The 17,806-nt window shown below is 38.3% G+C and overlaps 1 pseudogene; it reads right to left on the bottom strand.

Moving 5' to 3' along the window:
* Positions 1 to 16,267: 16,267 nt before the first annotated feature.
* Positions 16,268 to 17,047, bottom strand: LOC116753473 (annotated as a pseudogene).
* Positions 17,048 to 17,806: the final 759 nt, after the last annotated feature.

Genomic DNA, 17,806 nt, shown 5'->3' with positions numbered 1-17,806 from the left:
CTTGAAAAAAATGTCCAAATACATTGACTCTACATCTTCATCTCTTCATTATTTACACAAGGATGACTTTGGTTTAAACAATAATAAAAAGTATGATCTCATGCATGCATAGGCCACAATTTAGTAGCTCTAAAATCCATTGAGCTCTTCTTTCCTCTGTGTTTTAGTTTTGACCTTGACAGACTTCCTTCTTTGTTATAAGACAGCTTCTGGCATCATCTAGGAAAACATGCTTCCTTATTCATATCCATCAGGAAAAATGGTGGACCTCTCTTTCAGCCAAATGATAAAAGTTCTCTTCAGTTTGATTGGACAAATAAGATCCTGTGTCCAATCCTGGACCGTTAACAGTCACCAGAGGAATGCTATATAATGATTAGCTTAAATCTGAATTCTAAACCAGTAGAGATGGGGAACGCAGTATTACCACAATTTGTTTTGAATAACTTTACCTGGGGCTGCAAATGGAGTAAGCATCTCTTGAGTTACATGGGCTGTTGCAGGTAGTGAAAGAACATGGTAGACTAGAACAAAATCAAGGAAAAAAAGGTAAGGATGCTGGTTGGGCAACGGATGGTGCTCATAGCACATTCACCTCTGGTTTCTGCCCACACTATTCTATGCATTCTTCTTTCTAAGGTCCAAGTTACTAAATCCAAACACCAGAATTTAGTCCTTATCTCTCTATAATACTTAGCAGCATTCAACAGAGTTAACAATATTATCATTATCATGAGTCTATGATTTCAGTTTATGCAAAACTCTATTAGCTTTTCTTCTATCCTCTGGACACTTCTTTTCAATTTCTTTAGCTAGTTCTCCTTGACAGCAAAGGTTTGGAATTCTCCAGGACTTGGACCTAAGACTAGACTCTCCATGTTGTTCTCATTCTATAGCCTTTTCCTAGATTTTGATCTTCCAAATATACATCTCTGACATATAGTTTTCCTCTTAAGTCTGGAACAATTTAACCAACTGCTTGTGTGCCATCTCTATTCTTTGTTTCCAAAGCATTTCAAACTTAACAGGTCTACACCTGAGCTTTTGATTTCCCTCCCACACACAAAGGGCCTCCCCTCAATATTCCTCTTCTAATAAATTAACAATTCTGTTCATACAAATGCTCATGCTGGGAACCTAGGAATCATTCTTGACTTTGCTCTCTCTCCCTTATCTCCCACATCTAAATTACCTCTTACATATTTTTTTCCTCAAATATGTTTACTTCTCTATATCTCCACTATCATCATCTCAATCCAAGACTAAATTACCTTCTGCCTAGACTACTGTGATGGATCCTGATGATATTCTCTAGCTTGTTCTTGCCTTGATTTGGTGTTTTTGTTCATCATATAGAAATCATAGTAATTACTAAAATAAAAATCTGATTATACAGTTCCACTATATAACCCTAGTTCCTATTGCACTAGGATAATATCCAAAATCTTTAGAAACTCTACAAGGTGATCCAGCCTTCCTCCACAACTTTGTGCTACATAGGTTACAAATGAGCTACACTTAAATTTCTTGACTAAGTGCTTTCCCACTGCAGGAGCCTCTCTTCTTCCACATTTCATTGACTAATTCCTACTCATCCTTCAAGTCTTGAATTAAACTGCTACATATTTAATTTAAGAAGATTTCTATGACCGACCAATGCAATTAGACACTTAACAACTTGTTAAGGTTTGAACACTGATGCTATCAAGTAAAGATATGTTACCTTTTGGAAGTTGTTAAATTTTTTATGTCTTAGTTTCCTAACTGGTAAAACGGGAATCATGATTAACAATACCAAGGTCATAGGTGTATAGTTTCCTATGGCTGTTGTAACAAATTACTCACAAACTTGGTGACTTAATGCGACAGAAACTTAGTCTTTCACAGTTGTGGAGGCCAGTAGTCAAAAATCAGTTTCACTGTTGCAAAACTGAGGTGTTGGCAGGGCCATTCTCCCTCTGGAAGCACTAGAGGAGGATCCATTCCTTTTCTCTTCCACCTTCTGGTAGCTGCCAGCATTCTGTGACTTGTGGCCACATCACTCCAACCTCTGCTTCCATGGTCACATTGCACCCTCCTTTTCTGTAATCTCAGATTTGATACATAATCTCCCTCTGACTCTCTCTTATAAGGATACTTGTGATTGGAACTAGGGCTCACTGGGACAATTCAGAATAATATTCCCATGTCAAGATCCTTAAGTTAATCATATTTTCAAAGACCTTTTTCCCTTATAAGGTAACATTTGCAGGGTTCAGGGATTAGAACCTGATATCTGTGGTTGGCCATCATTCAGCGAATGACAATAGGGTAAGTGAAAATTAAATGCACAAATGTGGTCAGCATGTAATAAAAAGTCATGCATTCAACATTTTTAAAAAGTTGAGTATCTACCACGCACAAAAATGTATAGATACATCAGTGGAAAAAATGGACAAACTCCTTCTCTTCAGGGAGGTCTCATTTTAGTGGGGGAGACAACCAAAAATAAACATATATATATATATATATATATTTTTTTTTTTTTAAATAGAGTTACCATATGATCCTGCAGTCCCACTGCTGGGCACATATCCAGAGAAAACTATGATTCAAAAAGATACGTGTACCCCAATGTTCACTGCAGCACTATTTAATAGCCAAGACATGGAAGCAACCTGTCTACTGACAGATGAATGGATAAAAAAGATGTAGTATATGTACACACTGGAATATTACTCAGCCGTAAAAAAGAATGAGATATGCCATTTGCAGCAACATGGATGGACCTAGAGATGATCATACTAAATGAAGTAAGCCAGACAAAGAAAGACAAATATTATATGATATCGCTTATATGTGGAATCTGAAAAAAAAAAAGATACAAATGAACTTATTTACGAAACAGAAATAGATCCACAGACATGGAAACAAACTTATGGTTACCAAAAGGGAAGGGGGGGATAAATTAGGAGGATGGGATTAACATATACACACTACTGTATATAAAATAGATAACTAACAAGGATCTACTGTATAGCACAGGGAACTATACTCAGTATTGTGAAATAACCTACAAGGGAAAAGAATCTGCAGAAGAATATATATATGTATATATTTATATATAAATGAAAAATAATATATATATATATACCTGAATAATAAATATATATATACATACTTGAATCACCATGCTATATACCTGAAACTAACACGACACTGTAAATCAACTATACTTCAATTTAAAAATAAATAAATAGATAGATAGATCGATTGATCTATTAAATAATGTGGGATAAAAAGCAGAGTAAGGGGCCTAAGATATGTTGTAGGTAAGACAGGCAAGGAAGGCCACACCTGTAAGATGACATCTAAGCAGAGACCTGCTTGTGTAAAAAAATCCATCAGTTAGCTATTATATTATTAGCATTTATCACAGTTTATAATTCTATATTTATCCATGTCATTATTTAACATCTGATTCTCCAACCTGAAGTTCCATAAAGGCAGAATTGGGTCTATTTAAGAAACTGCTGCATTGGTGGTTTCTGGCAGAGTTCTTACACATAAAATTAACCAGATTAGCAAATATTTTCATTTAATAATACAAGATGACATTACTATAATGTTTTTTTAATCTCAGACTTCCACTTTTGCCTCTGATGGAGTAGGCTGAAGCAGACTAATATTTGTACTATACAGCTAGATGTAAAACAAACAATAAAAAATCCACATCTGTTTGAAAAGGGAAAGCTGAGAAGAAAACCAGTATGTGGGAGGACAAGATCAGAGAGAGAAGGGAATCTCCAGAGAGGTGAACTGACATTTTGTGAGCCACCTCTTCTCTTAAGGCATTTGCCAATTCTAGGCATAGAACAAGGGACTGAGAAACCAAGCAGAGGAACCGCAGCTAAGAGTCAGAGCTTTCAGTAGATATTTGAACAATCTCACAGAACTAAAGAGATATTACAGGGGCTTTCCTCCTGATACCAACCAATTCTCTGATTGTCCACCACCAAGTGGTGTCCAATAATTCAATTCAGTTCTGACACTAACTACCTGGAGTTAGATCAGACCCCACAAGTTAATGGCTCTGTCCCACAAGACTGCCCCCACTTCAGATGCCAGCCACAAATGAGGTGCCCAGCTACTTGTATTTCTGCCCAGCTGACTACAGAGGTTCCCGACTCCACCTCGGGTTCAATAATTCACTATAATGACTCACAGAACTCAGAAAAACACTTACTTTACCTTTACTGGTTTATTATAAAGCATACAACTCAGAAGCAGCCACATGGAAGAGATGCATGGGGCAGGGTATGGAGGGAGGGCACAAGGCTTCCCCATCCTTTTTAGGTGCATCACCCTCCCAGCACCTCAAAGTATTCACCAACCCAGAAACTTTTAGGGGTTTTTATTGAGCTTTTGTCACATAGGCATGATCGATTACTAACACTCTTCAGTCCCTCTCCTCTCTCCAGAGATGGGGAGGAGGATGAGACTGAAAGTTCCAGGCTTCTGATTAAGTCTTGGTTTCTCTGGCAACCAGTCCCCATCTGGAAATTATCTAGGGGCTCACCAATAGTTATCTCAACAGCACAGAAAGTACTCCTTGTACTCCTACTCACTTAGAAATTCCAAGGTTTTAGGAGGTCTGTACCAGGAACCAGGGACAAAGACCAAGTATCCTTCTATGATACCATAGATATAAAACCTGAATTCAGGGCTCAACTTCCCCTTCCAGGAAGATGAAGTACATGTAACTTACCCATTCCTTTCACTCGACACAACTAAAAACTCTGGAGATTATATGTAAAACAAACTTAAAAAGACTCATGCAACCCACATGACCCAGCCATTCCATTCCTCGCTATCTACCGAGGGGTAGAAATAAAAGCATGTGCTCCTACAGACTTGTACACAAATGTTCACAGCAGCTTTATTTGTAATAGCCAAAGCCAAAAGTAATCCAAATGTCCATTAACGTGTTAATGGATAAATACCTATACAATGAAATACTACTCAGCAGTAAAAGAGAACACAACAATATAGATGAATCTCAAAATAATTTTGCTGAGTGAAAGAGGCTAGAAAAGAAAATACTACACGTTGTATGATTCGATTCATATAAAATTTTAGGAAATGTAAACATAATGACAGAAAACAACAACACAGTGGTTGTCTGGCTATTAAGGGTCAAGAAAGCTTGGGAGAGAGCAATTATAAGGTAACAGGAGGAAACCTGGACAGTTTTACAGGTATACATGTATGTCAAAATTAATCAAGTTATGTACTTAACATACGTGCAGTTTATCATAAATCAATTAGATTTCAAGAAATCTTTTAAAATTAATTCTATATTTTCCTATATGTACATGCAAATTATAGTAAAGCATCTACAAGCTTTCATATTAGAATGAAAAGCATGGTTACTTCTTGGAAAGAGAATGGAATTGGGGTTAGTAATCAAAGTGGAGTTTTTCATTACCTGTAGTTTAATCAATACAAGGAGAGCACACTTATTCTCACAAGTGAAATTTAAAGTAAAATAATTACAAAACAATGTGATGAATTCTATCATCCTCTCAGCGTGAACCCAAATTAGGAAGTGACTAACTCCATAGTACAGGCAGAAATGGAAAAAGAGAATGACTTTCAGAAAAAAAACTTCAGAGAAGAAATAATACTTGGTATGAATCTTGAAGAATAGGATTCTTTAAGGAGAGGAAATCTAGAGATAATAAGCAGTATCTGAGAAGGATGACCAAGGGATCAGTGCAGTGTAGTGCCAGGGTAGGGCAGATACGGGGAGAATAGAGTGTGAGGTGAGAGGAGTTGAAAGCTCCGCCAGCAAGGAGCTTGCAAAGGATGGGTAGAACACATGAGGAAGGAAGAGTCAGTGCTGTGGGGAAAATATGAGGAAGCTTAGAAAGCAAAAGACAGCCAGAGAAAAATTTTAGCAGAAACTTAATATGATAAAATTTGTGTTTTTTTTAAATCACCTTGGTGGCACTGTAAAAAGACACCTTAATAATTTGTGTGGGAGAAGAAGAGTTCCTTTAGCTCAGGCATTAGAATACAGAGAGAGTTGGATTTAAAGGATCATTATAGTGTTAGAACATCTCACTGAGTGACTAAAAATACAGCAGTTTGGGGATTAGCTGACTGAGGAAATTATTACACAAATAACAGAGAAGGAAGGAGTCTCTCTGTTGTTATTTTTTTGTTTTAATTCACTTCGTTTGTTTGGGATTTAGTTTTGCAGAGGTGGCAGTGGTTCGTTCCAAGCATAAAGATTTTTTAGATTTCTGCAATATCTGCGGATGAATATAAGTCCAGCACTTAGGAAAGAGGTTGGGCCATCAGCCAACAACATGTAAGTATTAGCTGAAGCCCAAAGACAGAGACTAGAAGTTAGCTAAGGGTAGAACCCCATAGAACAAAACTACTTAAAGTATAGGCAGAGAAAAAGAAAGATGTTGATTGAGAAGTGAGGTTGTGGCAGCTATGGATAGAGAGCACATAAAAAGCAATGGAGAGGTGGAGAGGTCAAGAGTTTTAGCAAGAGAAAGGGGACCAGGAGGATGAAGAGTGAAAGGGATCATTGGAACTGGCCATTGGAAGTCATCGATGGTGACCTTCGAGAGGGTCTTTTTGGTAGAGTGTGAGAGTAGAAGCCGGACTAGAGTTCGTGTTGAGGAAGTTGAGATGTTGACTATAGATTAGGCATTCGAATGGTCTGGAGGAGAAAAGAATGAAAGAATTAGGGTGGCAGCTTGAGAGGAAGGCTGGCCAAGGAAAGGAGAAGCAGGACATAGAAGCAGGAGTGGAGACAAGAGAATGGGGGATTGACTTGAGCAAAGTCCTAGAAGACAAAAGAGGATGCAGTCAAGGGTACTGGTTCTGGCAATTGAGAAGGAAGTAGCAATGCAGGAGGCCACAGGTAGTGAGGAAAAATTAAGCAATTTCATACCAGGTGACTGCCTCTTTTTTGTTTTGTTTTTGGTAGGAAGTCAAATCATCTGCTAAGAGTAAAGACATTAAGGGTGAAATGATTTGATAAAGAAGACTTATAAAGGTTTTAGAACAGACCTCTGTGATATTATGTGAGGAGTTAAATAAGAATATATTAACAGCCCAGTTGGCCTAGCTGGGCTTCGAGATGTGTTTACAATGGCATCTGTTGGGCCCTTTGGTGACTCTAACCCCACAAGGCTTTATCACTAAGCAGCGGTTTTCTGGTTTCATGATGAAATCACCTGGGGCACTTTAGAAAGCACTTTCTCCTGAGTGCACATCCCAGGATACCCTGATTTAATCGGTCTGAGGTACTAAGAATTTTAAAAGCTCATTCCAATGTGCAGCCAAGCTTGAGAAACACAGTACTCAACCCTCACTTCTTTCATTAGTTAAACCCAGGACTGAGTTCAAAACACTGAACATAGTTGGATTTGAATTAAAAAGTGAAACCTGGGCCTCCAAGATAATAATAAATGTTCATCAAGAAACTTCAGGAATTATAACCATCTCAATGCTGCACACATTCACACTTCAAAAGTTTATATTTTCATCACCTAGGCTTGCAGTTTTTGTATCCCCACATCAGCAAAACTGTCATAAAATCTAAGGAAATTTTTAAAACTTATCAACTATCTGCCAAGTAGTGAAACAGGATGAATGATGTCAGGTTTACATTGTCCATCATGATTGATGCAGACTAAGCATATTTATTCAGCAAAACTATCATCTTGATTGTTCTGGGATTTTTTTTTTTTCTTGCTTATTTCTCATACTGTTTTCTAATCTAAAACAAATGCCATAAAAAGTAATATAATGAGTAAGACAAGAGGAAATTTCAGTCTGGGTTTTACAGTCCTGTCATTTAGAGTCTGGACATCAGTTTTGCAAATTCACCTATGATTTTATAAACCTGGCAAACTGAGTCATTCTTACCAATTTCAGGAAAAAAGAAAATTATTCACTCAAATGTTTTCTGATTTTGACACTAATTCTAATTGGGATTACCCAGTTTGAAACAAGCCACAGGTGATTATAAATAGCAAATTAAAAGTAGAGGGGATTGCTAAAAGGAGTCATAACGCCAGAGGCAAGAAACCAGAGCTAACACAGAGAAAAGACACAAACAGCTAACTCCCATTCAAAAAAAAGCAGACATAAGATCTCAAAAAACAAGTCATTTCAATTAAAGACAAATGGCCTTCATACCTCAAGATTCTCTAAGGCCTAGTAGAGACCCTGAAACAAGGACAAATTTATGTTTAATATGTTTGGTTTATACACTTTGTGTTTGTATGCATATGTATGTGTTATATATATAAATATTGGGGGGCATGCATTTTTTTAATTTAGAGAATTAATATATTTGGTTATACCATCCTTGAAAATCATAGATAAATACGGGACTAGTTTATTTTAGTCATGTTATAGCAGAATAAAGTCCTTGCCTCTGGTAAAAGCAGATGTGATGTCAATCTGTTAGAGCATCCTTTCTTCTGTAGCATGTCAGATAAACTCCCTCTGATCTCAAATTTTGGGATCCATTAATCAATCAAATCATCATCCCTTTTCAATCTAAGATAGTTTTATTACCGGTTATTGTGAGTTTACACTAATCTTAGTTCATTTCTCAGAGATGAAAAGTAATCCTCTTTCAGTCTAGTATCATTTACATCTTTCCCGTGAGTTCATTCCAAATCAAAATGAAGGATGAGTTACTCCTAGGACACTTCCCTGTAGAGAGTTGTCATCATGGTATACATCATCAATTGACTTTCCTTACTTTTCCATAGATTTAGAGATGCAACTTTTGAAGGGAACCTGGAAATTTTTACCCACTGAATTTAACAGTGTTTGTATAGTAATACCATCAGCAGGCATATGATATCTAGGACCTTTAAGAAAACACATGATCAAACCAAAGTGAATAGAGTAATATGTGTCCATGGAAGGTATTTATTAAGTATTTATTAAGATACTTAACCAACATTCAAAAATGCACATACTCCAGCAAGTTAAATATAAATGGATTTGTAAACTTCGGAGGATCACAAGAAATAATTCATGTCCAAAATTGAGACCTTAGTAGCATTCAGAAAGTTTGTTCAATATCTGAGAATCTTAAATTATTATCCAAATGAGAAGATAAGGCCCAAATGTAAACTGGTAAAGCATACTAAAGCATTTATTTATGAAATAAAAAGCATCAATGTTCATTTCCAGAAAAATTATAGAAAAGGTAAATGCACTGAATAAAATATAATAAACATCCTTTTAAATGCATAGGTGAGCTTGCAAAAAGTAAGAAAAAAGTCCAGGGGTCAAAGGAAGACAACTGAAGAATGAGCCATCTCAGGCCTGGGTTCAAGTTTACAGCACTCATCTGGTCAGTGAAGTTTAACTAGCAGAGGGTTTAATACAAAATACATTCTACAGGGCTTCCCTGGTGGCACAGTGGTTGAGAGTCCGCCTGCCAATGCAGGGGACACGGGTTCGTGCCCCGGTCCGGGAAGATCTCACATGCCACGAAGCGGCTGGGCCCGTGAGCCATGGCCGCTAAGCCTGCACGTCCGGAGCCTGTGCTCCGCAACGGAAGAGGCCACAACAGTGAGAGGCCCAAGTACCACAAAAAAATAATAAAATTTAAAAAAAAAAATTTCTAGGACCAATGATACTCCTAGAACTCTAAGCAGAACAAATGCAAACCCTTTCAGGAGAGACCGTCCCTTAATCCAGGTAAAAAGGCTCACTAACTATAAATTTCAGCTGAGAATGAGCTTATTCTCATTCTCCAACAAAAAAGTCAGACGAAAGTACTACCTTTGAAACAAGGTGCTACACTGAGTAGCTGTGCTTTCACTTATTGTTTTCTCTATGGTCACCCCAAGTGATCAAGTTGGTTTTGCAGATGTTACTTTCATTTCTAAATTTCACTCACTGCTCATTTTTCTCACTCTTCAGACATAAGCTTTCTATATGACTTTTTTTCTGTATTATATCCTCAAGTCCTTACATGGTTGTGGAGTAGAAGGCAGGAAGCACGGAAGAACAAAGAAATATGGTCTTTCTTTTAACATCCAGGCTTATTCAATAATCTATCAACTAGGAGTGAATTTCAACTAATAGGGTTAAAGTTAAGCAGTTACATATTTCCAGAGGAAAAATCAGTAAATAGCTTATGGCAATTATTTTTTTAAATAACTTGTTTTTGCGGTTATGTCACAGAATTATTATGGATTCAGTGTAACCTCCTGCACTTTCTTCATGCATATATAAGTAAACTGATAATGAATTAGATGTTTCAGGATCCTGAAGGAATGCAGAAATATGAAAAAATTTCTCAATTATCAGAGGGGTAAATCGCTTTCACCTAGTTGAAGTTTAAAGTACATTTTATGTATTCCATTTCCTCAAATGTCAGAAATCTCCACATGGAATTCTATTTACTAAAACATATTATTTCCTGACTTTGGCAAATTGACATTCTTGTACAAAGATAATTTTAGTGACTGAAATTCTTTTTTTTTTTTTGACTCGTGAATTTGTTTTTATTTTTATTGGGCTATAGGGGATGGGTTGGGAAATATCTCTGTAAGTTATGCCCTACTAGGGAAATGTCCATTCTAATTTTCCTGGGATAGCTTTTGGAGCTTTTTCTTTCTCTTGGAGCTGCTGCTCTTGCTGGCCCTGAAATTCTTCTTAAGGAAGGTGTAGGCAAAACCTCTGGGAGGTCAGCTACTCTCATGAATAATAAGGACAGCCCCCTAAGAGCAGCAGTCCTAGATACTGCCTGAAGCAAGAAAGATATGTGTCTGTCAGAACGTGAGGACTCTGTGGTGGAGTCCCCTCTTTGCCCTATGGGTGAGTGTTCTCACCTTGTGATTCCAAAGATCACCTCCAAAAAGACATTCCAGATTACTCCAAAGGGCAACTCCAGGCAAAGTTCTGTCTCTTTTAGCAACTTCCCTGAGAGAATGAATTTGTTTACAGAGCAGCCAGCCACCTTAGTATATTTCAGAGTATGTGGGATAGAAATCTGAAATTTTAAATCAATCCTGTGAACAGAGCTTTTATTTCAGCTTCTACTTTGTAGGACACACAAAAAAATTATGAAGACTTCATACATTAATATACTTCAAACTACACAGGAGGAAAATATCAGATAGAGTAAAAGGACAAATGTTTGGATTTCCTGGCATAAATGTCAAAGTTTACTTATTATTTGTGTATTTATTTAGCGAACATTTACGTCATGTTTTTGTAGGACACAGTGCTGGGCACCGAGGGAATCAAAGGTGAGTAAGACACTGTCAGTGCTCTCAGGGAGGTCATAGATAAAAATGTGAAGAGAACATTGTGAACCTTCACTTCAGAATATTTATGATTGAGTTTTCTCTTGGCTTCTCTCCAGTTTCTGCCAGAAGTGGGTTGCCTGAAACTATGTTCTGTATCTTAGCAGTGGCTTGGGGCAAATTGCTTTTACAAAATGTTATTAAATGAAAAGCAGTCAGGATAACTTGTGCTCCATATTTTTAAGTCACAGGAAAGTGACAAAAGGTAAGAGTCAAAACTTCTGCAATGACTACCTGAAGCCAAAATAACTATTTGATTTGGTACCGGAAAAGAAAAATCAGTTTGCTCCCAGGCTGAGAGGCTGGAATGGGGTAGGAGTAATATCAAGCCACTTGTTACTCATTATGCGGCTTATATAACCCCATCAATTTTTACTGCATCCATGCGTAAGCCATAGTTTTGGTGTTTTTTTTAATGCCAACATTATATGTTTTATTTTTAATCAAGTAAACCTCAAAATAACCATAATTGGCAGAATAAGACATTAGGCATGAGATGAGAAAATAAAATCCACGGTCTGCAGCAAGGCAAACAGTACTTGTAGTCCATCAGGATGACTGTACATGAGTGAAATGCCATTCTGACCATCTACTCCTTTTTTGTCCTTTAAAAACATACAGTTCAAGTGTTTTTTATTTTCACTTGTAAACAACATGAGCCAAAATGGACAATGAGGTCATCTAAATACTACACAGGATAATTTTAAAGCACTAGATAAAACACCATATTAAAGACATATAGAAATCAGTGTTCACTTTGGTCTCTATTACGGTTAAAGTTGTTAATACCAAGAAGCAACACACACTCATTAAAGCCAGCTGGTGGTGGGTGCCAGTGGTTGGTAGCTGTAATTCAGGAGGTAATCAACACCATCATTTTCAAGCTGGTAACTCTCACACGTGTGAAGCCACAGATGTATCAAATGTCCTGATAGTTTCTCACAGTACAGCACTTTGCCGTAACTTTGCAGCTTTGCTCCAAGTAGACAATTTAACAACCATTCAGAGGTCAACCTCTCACTCTAACTGAACAACTATGACACAGATCACACAACCACCACATCTGAAAGAGGCTGCTGACAGCAATGTAAGACAGAATTGTTTGCTTTTAACAAGTTGTTCTTCCCTAAAACAAATAAACCTCATTAAGACAGCTGGAAAGTTAACGTCAGTGCAGCTGCACTTGTACATACTTCCCCAAATTTTATAACCAAAGGGGAAATACACATATATATTTTATGATAAACATTTCTTAGAGAAAACAGTTAAATTAAATTAACTTTAAGACTTAATGAGATCTCCCATGTCCTGTATAATTCATCTTACAGCGAATGTTACAAAGTCTATTAACACTTATGGGCTTCTATTCACAAACTAAATACAACTAGCAGTAACTTGGGGTCACATTGGTGCAAAATAAAACTGGGCCAGAATATGAAAAAAATATCAGCAAAAAAAACACCCTATATTTATTTGTAGATGGGCCAGTGCTAATAACATGATGTTTCTTGATCTTTTCCCCTAAACTGCATGCCAAACTTGCAAGTTATAAGCAGGTGAAAATCCTTCTAAATCTTTCAATTGTAAAAATACATCCAAAGGTGTCTAGTAAAGACTAGAAATGCAAGTATATCTACTATAATCTGCCATGAAGCAATGAATAGCTCACAGGGCTAAGAGACCGGTAATGCCTCTTTCTTAGGAATTACAATTGTGTTGACATGGGGGGTGAGGTCAAGGGGCAACTAATTCACAGACCCTCTGCCCAACCCATTAGCAACTCCTGTAAACTGATGCGTCACACAGACCCTACCCCTCAGTAGCTAGAAATGGCATTGCACACCTACTTTATGTTCACGCCTTGGCAGCCAGTGCTAGTTAATTATGTGTCTGGGCTATAATGCTGCAATACACTTGGCCTCAGGGCAGCACAGACACAAATGAAGGAGACTGGCATCTCTGATACTTTTGCCCAGCACAAAAACACTCATACAACCAATCTCTCTTCCCAACCTCTTCCCGCTACCGACCGACCTCTGGGCAAAGTAGCTATTTCCAAGATTGCTTGTGTGTTCTGTTTTGCTTCAGTAGAAGAGTCCCTATAAGTCTTTAAACAAAATACATGATAACTTGAAGGAAATGCTGGGAGACGGCTAACTAGATGAGATGCTTCATTATTCACAAGTGTTTGTCAGAAACACGCAGTTGTGAATTGCTATCTATACCATAGATAACAAGGTCTGTACCAGAGCATTATCAGCCATTGTAAGGCTGGAGTAGCATAGAGGTGTGCTATGCATCAACTATGAGGTAGCTTTTTGCTGTAAACAGAATAATATTTCACCCATGTAAGTGGACACTGTGCTTACGTCAGTGATATTCACATGTGCAAGGAGGTGAGGAAGTCTCCTTTAGAGTACTTTTCACATGAAATAAAAATAGGAGAACCGATATCTGATATTCAGAAATTTTGATCTATGTCAAACTCAGAGGTTAGTTATTACTAACATCGGTACATAATACTTATATAAAGGTCTAAGTTATTTGGTTTGCTTTGAGTAAGCAGGACTGTAGACTATTCTGTAAAGAAACAAAAATACTATATGGTATGTTCCCTGAGCAAAGTTCTTTGTCCTGAGTGTGTTATGTAATAGTGATAATATTCTTATATAAAAAATAAACCCCAACTTTTAATCATAAGATAGGTTTGGTATGTGCTTAGTTCAGTCTGGTGAGATGCTGAAAAATGATTTCAAGTTGCACCCATAAGGTCCATAGTTATAACATGTTTCTTTCTGTCTGTCTTTTTTTAAACCATGATCTCAGCTCTGAACTTTTTATATGTAAACAGGGAAGGTCCAATTCTCAAGTCCATAATTTCCTATTTCTAATAAGGTCAAGGAACTTTGGTTTGAATTTTCAAAGTGGCTTACGTTTTGTACTTTTACTGTTAACCTGCTTATTATACCTGCTAAAAACTTAAGCAACGCCACTTTGATTTGTCTACATAATTTAAATAAGCTTACGATCCTCACATAAGGCAAGGAAGTACTTCTTTATCACATTCAATATCATCAAAGGTAAGCTTTGCATCACAGCACACTAATATTTCAGTATGTCCCATGGAGATTCTCACAGACACTGTCAACTCAAGCTGAGTTGACAGTGATATGGCGGCCCAGCCCGAGGCTCGCTCTCCTTCTGTGTGGCTTGCTTGCTTAAATGGCAGCAACCGTACAACAAGCCTCCCTCGGCAGGACAAGTCGGGGAGGGCGCAGAAACTGTTCAGCAGAATGTGTCTCATTTGAATCATGCTATTTTCTGTTTCTGATTATCTGAGCTTACACCAACAGGCTCATACACAACTATATTTATTGCCAATGTTAAGCATCGCCACTAATTGGTACCTTCTTGGAGATGTTTCCCAAAGTGTCCATAACATCTAGAACCAGGATGACACCAGAATGAATGTTTTTCATGACTGAAACCTGAAGGGACCAATATTATGATTGGCCCTCAGCCAGTTTATTAATATAACTGAGGACCAACCTGAGAAGCGTCTCTGTCCCCATCATTGAATGTTCATCCTGAATCTCCCACATAGGTCCTTTCCATAGCAGTACTGAGGGAATTCCCCTAAGATGAACTGTATTGTATAAAATACTCCTAGCTCTCCGGTAGGAGAGGTTTGGGAACCTCCTGCCCCAGGCTCATCACTCTAGTCGCTCACCATCAAACACGGTGCTTTTTAATATTATTCAAGGTCATATGTAATTGGGCAATTGTGAGCATCCACTTAAGTTCCATTCTCAACCCTGGCATTTTACTCACATCTGTGCTGTTTCGTTTGTTTGTTTTAGAAACAAGTTAGGTAACTCTCCAGGGGAGAATAAAAACAGCCACCAAAAACATACACCAAACAACTGCAGTTTTCCTCCAAGGTCTTCAGTAGTAAACAAGGAGGCCTCAGCTCGAAGTGACGGTTGGAAGGATTGACTCAGTCAAGGGAAGCTGCTGTTGCCACAGTCCCTCAAAAACCTCACAACAGGTAAAAGATTATAATGAGTATCAAAATACCATTGAAAACAATCAAGTCACTACCTTTATACATTGCCCTCCCCTTCATTTCTCTGAATAGTCATCTAATTTACAATCAAAGCATATGAATTAAAATCACTGAAACATCGGCATAGAAATTACACATTCATTGTCTTTTCTGGAGTTATGTATACCAGATTCAAAAAAGCTTATGGCAGTCAGAGGCATATGGAGTTAAGGTACTGCTTTCAAAGGGGGAGGGGTGGAGGACACATTCTACAGATATCAAGAAGAGGCAATCCCAAATTCGGGAGAACTGATGTCTTAAAAACCTTTAGTACTATATGATTGGCAGCTCTGAGATCTGAAGTATCCTTTGGTTCACACAGAAGGTAACAGTCATTTTTTTTTTTCCTAATGCAATATAAAGGGAATGGTATTTCAAGAAAAACTCCAAGGGTTATTTTCAAAACCATCTAAAATGCTTCACCTGAATTTTCAATTCTTGGGGATGTCCAATTCTGCGAGGGAGGGTGTGTGCTTACATCTCTATACCCACATATATAAAGACAAACCCTCTTTATATATATGTCTACATTCTATAGAAAATCCTCCTACACACACACAGACTCAGGCTCTCTCCCTCTCACACGGGCACATACAGATACACAGAGCATCGCATCCTCTGAGTCACGTGACACATGACACCCTGCTCAAAGGTAATTTGCTTAGAGTGATTTGTCTGTTTAAAAAAATTCACTGTTCCTCAACAGGAGTTAAAAATCCCAGGTCAGCTGCTGTTTGTGCAATACTGTTTCCCTGTATTTGCATGAGGTAGACTTCCCAACCGGGGAGAGAAAACGATACATTAAGAAAAAGGGTCATGTCTTTTTCCGTTTTTGAACGGAAGGCCCCGTTTTGCTTTGATCTTCTGGTGCTGCAGATGACTTTGTGGAGGAAGCTCCTGCAGGTCACGTGCCTGGCCACTCTGAGACCTCGGACCTCGCCTCCTGAGAAAACGGTGGTGACGGATAGCCGTACCCCGCCCCGCCCCCACCTCTCGAGGGAACGTCGAAGTGCGTGGCTGGGGCTCTGCTTCCGGTCTTCCCTGAGAACGGGTGGGCGGCTGCACCCAGTTCTGTGAGGGCAGGTCGCCACCATGTGCGTGATGCTCTGACAGCAATGGCACTTCTCTGGCCGAGGAGGAAGACTACATTCCTTAGCATGACGATCAAGGCCACCACCACTGTAGCATCGGTCTCCTTTTGGTTTTCTTTTTTGTAGTGTCTTCCCTTTGGGTCTTCTTTCACTTCCTAAACAGGGGCTCCCACCAGTCCTGTTACCCATATTGATTCAAGGCCTTTGGAAGATTTTTTAAATGTGAATTCCACTGGTTCTCCTTCTTTTAGGCTTCTAAATCCTTCCATGAATAATTTGCTTCGGTGTACAAACACATCAACTAGAATATCCACGGGGCTTCCCTCTCGGTTTATCATGGAGATGAATCCAAATCCCATTCACACCTTGAACCACTTACAGTGGCCAGTTCCCTGCAAAATCTGGGATTCCTCCTCTGCCTGCTCTGGCAGCTTCCCGGGCTCTTCTCTACCACCTTTGCTTGCCCCGCCTGGGGCTGATGAAACCTGGTTGAATGACCTCATTGTCTTCTGAAGAACATTTAAGAAATTTCCGCAATGAAGACACTAAATACATTCTGTAAGATATTACTCGAAAACACTCAATATTTATCAACGTGCAGTTAAAAAAAAAAATTTTTGTTTTGGAGTACAAATCCTCGTAAGGCACCCGCATCCCGTGTTCCAGTCAATAGTCAGTTACTGCTCCTGCGAATGTATCGATTCTTTGTTGTTTTCTTTTCAAAAGCAACCTAAGCCCAAGTGCGTTTTTCTCTGTTCTCCTCAAATCCTTAATTCTAATTCATAAGCCATAGTTTCTTATTCTCAATAGACTGAATCTCTGAAACACTTTTCCTGCATTTCACAGACTTCTCATACCTCAGGCCATAGTTCCAGAACCATGACTCCTGACCAAACCAAGTCCATAATTGTCTCACCCCTTTCTGAGCTCCTACAGTAGAATCAGACAACCCACTCACAAACTCTGGTATAGTTGCCCTGTGTGGTTCTCTAGTCAGTCATGGTAACCTTCATGAGAACAGGAATCTCCTGTCTTTATAACTAGCACCTCGCATGTCCCTGAGCAAAAATGGGTTCTTATTAATGCTAATTAAATTTAATTCTACAAGAGTTTCTAAATTACAAATATATTTATAACTTATAAAGAGTAAGGAGAAAAACCTTAAATCTTGTCAGAAAAATGGTTCCTCCAAATTATACAATAACCCGAGGGGATGTGAGGATATATGTATACATATAGCTGATTCACTTTGTTGTACAGCA

This window comes from Phocoena sinus, chromosome 4, assembly GCF_008692025.1.
Source record: "Phocoena sinus isolate mPhoSin1 chromosome 4, mPhoSin1.pri, whole genome shotgun sequence".
In the NCBI taxonomy this organism is placed as follows: domain Eukaryota; kingdom Metazoa; phylum Chordata; class Mammalia; order Artiodactyla; family Phocoenidae; genus Phocoena; species Phocoena sinus.
Note: the sequence above shows the minus strand (reverse complement) of the source record. Positions and strands in the feature narration are given on the sequence as shown.